The sequence below is a fragment of the Marmota marmota genome, unplaced genomic scaffold (genome assembly GCF_001458135.2).
Source record: "Marmota marmota marmota unplaced genomic scaffold, marMar, whole genome shotgun sequence".
Taxonomy (NCBI): Eukaryota; Metazoa; Chordata; class Mammalia; order Rodentia; family Sciuridae; genus Marmota; species Marmota marmota.
In genome coordinates, this window is record NW_025999853.1 from 39,390,554 (window position 1) to 39,396,217 (window position 5,664).

The 5,664-nt window shown below is 36.7% G+C and overlaps 1 long non-coding RNA gene across 1 annotated transcript; it reads right to left on the minus strand.

Moving 5' to 3' along the window:
- Window positions 1–3,037: 3,037 nt before the first annotated feature.
- On the minus strand, window positions 3,038–5,379 carry LOC125617468. Its single transcript, XR_007348490.1, has 2 exons — window positions 5,214–5,379; window positions 3,038–4,471 (listed from the first exon to the last, which is right to left on the minus strand). It is a non-coding gene; the product is annotated as an uncharacterized LOC125617468 (long non-coding RNA).
- Window positions 5,380–5,664: the final 285 nt, after the last annotated feature.

A 5,664-nucleotide genomic window follows, 5' to 3' on the forward strand; every position in this document is an offset into this window, starting at 1 on the left:
TTTCTAAATACCACCTGTACTGATTCATTTAATGTTCTCCCCCAAACCCTATGAGGTATGTACTATTACTATCACCACTTCCCAAAGGAGGAAATAGAAACACTAAGAGGCCAAGTAACTTGCCTAGCTGAAATTTAAACCTGAAAACTGGCTTCAGAGTCCATATGTTGATCATTATGTCCCAATACTAAACAGAAATTTGGTGAGCCAGATAATGAAAAAAGATGTTTTAAAATGTGTGGTTTTTTATCTTTTAAAAATGAGATATAGATTAAAAATATAACTTTAAGTTCAAAATTTCCTGTATCCCTCCTAAGGCTCAGAAAGAGACATAGACTTTGTAGGACTGGTGACCAGGGAATGGTAGTAAGAATGCCCCCTTCAGGCATAGGTCACTGGGAGTCTTGAGTGCAGAGAATTCAAAATATAATACAAAAACATAATAGGCAAAAGTCTGTTCCCTTAATTTTGCTATATAGCAGCATTTATAAACTACCACAAACTATCTTCCATATTTTGTCTAATTTCTATACAATTGCTGTGGTTACTGTACACCTTAACCATTTCAGTTATTTTTAAATTATTATGGTTGGAGCTTAGTGTGTAGCTCAGTGGTAGAGTGCATTCTTAGCATGTAGGAGGTTCTGGGTACAGGGCCAAGCACCCCAAATATTATTGCTATTTCCATGAAAGCTTTTCAGTTAATCCCTGACATTGATAGACGCAACTACATAGTACCTCAGGGGATAACAGGATTGAGGGAAGATTTCTAGAACAGGGCAACTTCACCAAATTGGTAGATTAATGGGAAGCCGTCAGTGGAATAGGAGATACCAAATAGAAGGAGTTGTCCATAAACAACATCTAAAGTCCTGTGGGTTTTTAGTATGGCCTCCTTTCTTTTGTACCATTGGGCAATACTAGACTTGAATGTAACTTTGTTTGACTAGAAGGAGGTTAACAAGTCTGATGCAAACAGAGTTTTATAGAGTCTTGCTCTTTTTTGTGGCTTTTGGGAATCCTGCAATCACCACAACATGAACAGACCAAAACAAGACATCTGAGTGATGAGTGACCCATGGCCTAACTACCTCTGTCATCCTGGCGGATATCAGGCCAATTGCAGACATGTTAGTAAGGCTACCCTAGACCATCTGGTCACAGAGAAGTCTTTAGCTGGTCATTGAAGTGTGAGTAGAGTTGAGAAAAGCCAAGTATGGGTTACATGAGCAGAACTGTATACGCACACACAAATACACAACATTTCTGTATATACACACACACAGTTCTGTATATATATATATATATATATATACACACACACACACACACACATACAGTGTGTGGGTGCATATATGTGTGTGTGTGTGTATATATACACACATACATACACATATATGTGTGTGTATGTATAAATACACACACATACACACACACACAAAATAATATGTACCCAGGGCTACAAGAACAAAAGCATGCTCTGGACTGAGACTACATAAATTCAAAACATGTTTCTTTCTTTACTGGTTTAGTGATCTGGGAATGCACCTTAAACATCTGTAAAATATTTACCTTATATGATTATTGAAAAGATTAAGAGATAACATATATAGGGATCTGGGTCATGATAAACACTTCTTACATGCCAGCTGAGTGAGGACATGGGTGTACAGAACAAATATGAGACATAATGGTGGGAAAAGTTGAAGGAATTTGCATGAGCTAAAATCAAAATCCTCAATATCCTCAGTATAGGATATGGTATATAAGGTATCTTTAGAGAGCAAAAGGTAAAGCATTAAGAATTTAAAGAAAAGAAAATTTATGGTAGTATAATTTTAAGATAATGCTTACAGAATAATTTTTTTCAACAAAGTATTCTCAGTAATGTCTAATCAAGATAATCAAGATATATATATATATATATATATATATATATATATATATATATATATATATGTATGTATTTGTGGGGGACAAAGCACAGTTTCAATGTTCTACTAAACTTCTAGGAGCTTAAGAGTAAACTTGGGAGCAAAAAACAGCAGATGAAGAAAAAAGTAATTGGCACTAGAAAGCTGGGACAAGCATCTAGAAATAGCTGGCCATGGTGCTAGAGTTGGACTGGAGGCAAGAGGGACCATGCAGGAACAGAGGGACCTGGGTAAGAGAAAGAGGCCAAAGGACAATCAGAAGTTGTGCAGATGCTCTTGAAAATAGAAAGCTGCTACTCTCTTGGTGGATAGTGTCAAGGTATCTTTAGTGTCTCCCTCCCCAGCTAAGGACAAATGGCCTTAATATCCTTATTGTTGCACAGGTTTATTTCAGAAAGTTTTATTTTGTGAATGTTTTTAAGAAGTTAACAATTTATTTTTCCACCAGCCAATATCACCTCATTAAAAAAAATCAATGTTTTAAAAATAGTACTTGTCCTATCTTTCCACTTACATTATTATTAATATGTGTCCTATTAATCTTGGATTCACTGAAGATTAAGTATATAATAAGCAACTTATATGATTTTGGAAATACTAAAACTCTCAGAGTTTCTCAATTTTTTTTTGATTGTTGAGATAAACCAGGCATCTTTCTGATCGTCATTTGGATTTTCATTAGGAGATAAATGTTGATGCCACAATCAGAGCAATGACTTAATTTTGACAACAAATTTGAATCACTTGGGGATGTTTGTAAAATGTCTAAAATAAACTAATTGACCTGGGGAAAAACAAAAGAAGTTAACAATTTAAAATTGTGGAATATGGTTACAGCAAAACTGGAGTTTGAGATGAAATTGGATTCTCCTCTTTTGCTGAAGTGAGGTCTATATGAGCTGCAGACCTCTATAACCGAGAAAGTCCATTTGGGTTGCAGGCAAAGTGACAACTTTTCCACTACTATCAAGTGACATATGGCAGCTCTCAATGCAAGGCCATACCCTCCAGTGCTGCAGCAGACTCTAGTAGCTCACTACCAATTTCTTTCCAAGGTGTTTTCTTGTGAATTAAAAAAAAAAATGAAATCCATGGACAATAAGAATGGTAAGAGTAAAAATAATAGGATTTATTTAAATGTTAAGAGAAAGAATGCTCCCAGAGTGAGAGGGGACCAAATACTAAGTTGCTGCTTAAGTGTATAGTCTAGGGATTTATATAGTAACTGAGTAGGAGCAATGATCAATACTTATGCTAATAAGGTCTTGAAAAAGTACCCAGTACTATTCGTCAAAAATCTGTGCTAAACAGGTCCTAGAAAAGTACAGTTCTATCAATCCTTGAGTTTGAACTTTCTTGTAGCTTCCATTCAGGCCTGGAAACCCACTTCCATTTTTGCTCAGGGACAAAGGTTTGGCTGGAATGTTTGGAATGTTTCTACAGGTTGACCTTATGCCTTGGCACTTGAATTTGAAGAAAGCCTTAATTGGGACTCAGAAGTATCATATCTTATTCGATAATTAGTTGCACTAGGCAGTACAAACTGGGAACTCCCCTATATGGAACAGTCAAAGAGCCTTTGACCAGTGTTCTATGTTTAAAATCCAGTTCACCTTCATGGCTTTCCCCTCAGGAAACTGCTCATTACATCATCAGTCTCAGCTACTAAAACTTTCTGCAATGACCATTATTATCCTCTTCAAGGAAATAAGGAACAGAATTTCTTTAGCACTCAGATGTGTGCCAGGGGCTCTATTTAGATCTAGTCATTTTTAAGCCTTCCATGGTCTCCTCCACATGCCCTGTGAACTCCTGCCCCTCATCTCTTCCTTCTCAGGTTATGTATTCTAGGTCCTGTACACATGGCAGCCCCACAGAAGGTTTCTCAATTGCTCCAGCACTTCAGTCTCTTTTTTCTCAGAACCTTATAAGGACACATCTGCCACTGAGTATGAGCTTCTTTTATTCCAGGTCTCCTGAAGCCTATGAACCAGTGCATTTTAAAACCAGAGGAGGTTTCACAGAATACCCAATCCAATTACTTTATTTTGCTAATGAGAAAATGGAAACTCAGAAAATGAGTAAAAGACAGAACCAAGATAGACTTCAGCCCTCCTTTGTTGTTATTTGGTGACCTTTTTACTATGCTATGTGTGTGCCTAAGAGGATGAGGATATTCTTTCAGGAATGGGACTTGTTTAAATCTGTAGCATGAGAACACTGTATCCTCGACAGATATTCACACACAATGTTACCAAATCATACAAGGTAAGAGGAAGAAGAATAAACACTTGTGTAGACAGATATTACAGTTTAAGAAAATCATTAATGTTTGCAAACCTTAGATATATAAACTTTCTTAGAAAAGGGGTTAGAAAGTTTCCATTTGTCATATAAGATGATCAGGTGTCTCTCTTTTATACAAATAAAATTACATTAATGGCTGTTAACATCATTCCCTTAATTAATCTTTAAGGATGATCTTGCTTAGGGTTTACATGAACCATTTCTGACCAGTGCAGATATTTATTTGAATCCTAGAAGAGAAAAATTTTACCATGAGCTCTTGTACCAGTTAACTTTGTGAATTTTAATTTAAAAAACAAAAATATTTACACAATTTCACTTAATTTGGCAATATGGACTGGGAAAAATGGAATGAAACCAAAGCAAATATAAGGCTAGATACTGGGAACTAAACCAAACTGTTATTAGAAATTGCCAGTTTCACCATTATTAATTTTATTATTCAAAAATCAATCTATTACCCAAGATTGTTCAAGATCTATGACGTGTGATTTGGCACTCATCACCCTGAACTACTCTAAATTGCTTTGAAAAGTGAGTGCAGAGTCCTGCCATTCCCACTACAACCAGTCCACCTGTGACCATGTGAAGGAGAAATCTCCTAGAATCATTCCATTAAAGCTTGCTGTGATATTATTACAACATAAGTAGTGCTCTACCTGCTTATTTCAGGATGGATGTAAAATCTCAGAAAGGGCTTGTGAGCTTCCAGAAATAGACAGATTGTTAGAGTAATTCTCCCCCAGAGCTCCGTTGGGACAGTCCAGCTATGCAGCCTCCTTCTGACTCCCCACCCTAGCTTTCCTCTTTCCTCTCCCTCATCATGGGAGAAATGACAAACACCACAAACACTACCCATTTGCAATCAGTTCCCCTAATTCTACCCCAGGCAACAAAAATCTAAAGGAAATACATTTATTTGTTTAAAAATGTAAAATGGAGACAGCATGTTCACAAAAAAAGTGTTCCTACCCTCTTGGTGCTACTCTTCAGGATACTTTTCTTCCAGACTTGCTTCTTCCCAAATGACTACCGCTTGTGCTGCCATTTCTCTGAAAGTATATTCAAGACTTCCTTGAGAGTCAGAAAAGCTACCTAAATTTGCAGGCAGCTTCCTGTTGGGCTTGTGTTTTGCAGAATGCACACTTGGTGGGCAAGGTGTCTGAAAAAAACAGGAAGCACTTCTGAATGTGTGACTTTATTTGTGGGAGCAGAAGACTCCCTCTGAGATAGCTTGAGAGGCTTCTTGATGTTTTGCCTATGAGCATTTTTTAAGACCTTGAAGTTCTTACGAATTCAAGAAGAGGCTTCTGAAGGGCAGGATTATTTGGAAAGTCACATGTATTCACAGGCATAGTGGAAATTCATAGTTTTCAATTTAATTTTTTTTCTGTAGATATTGATCTGCATGGAAATGAAGTTG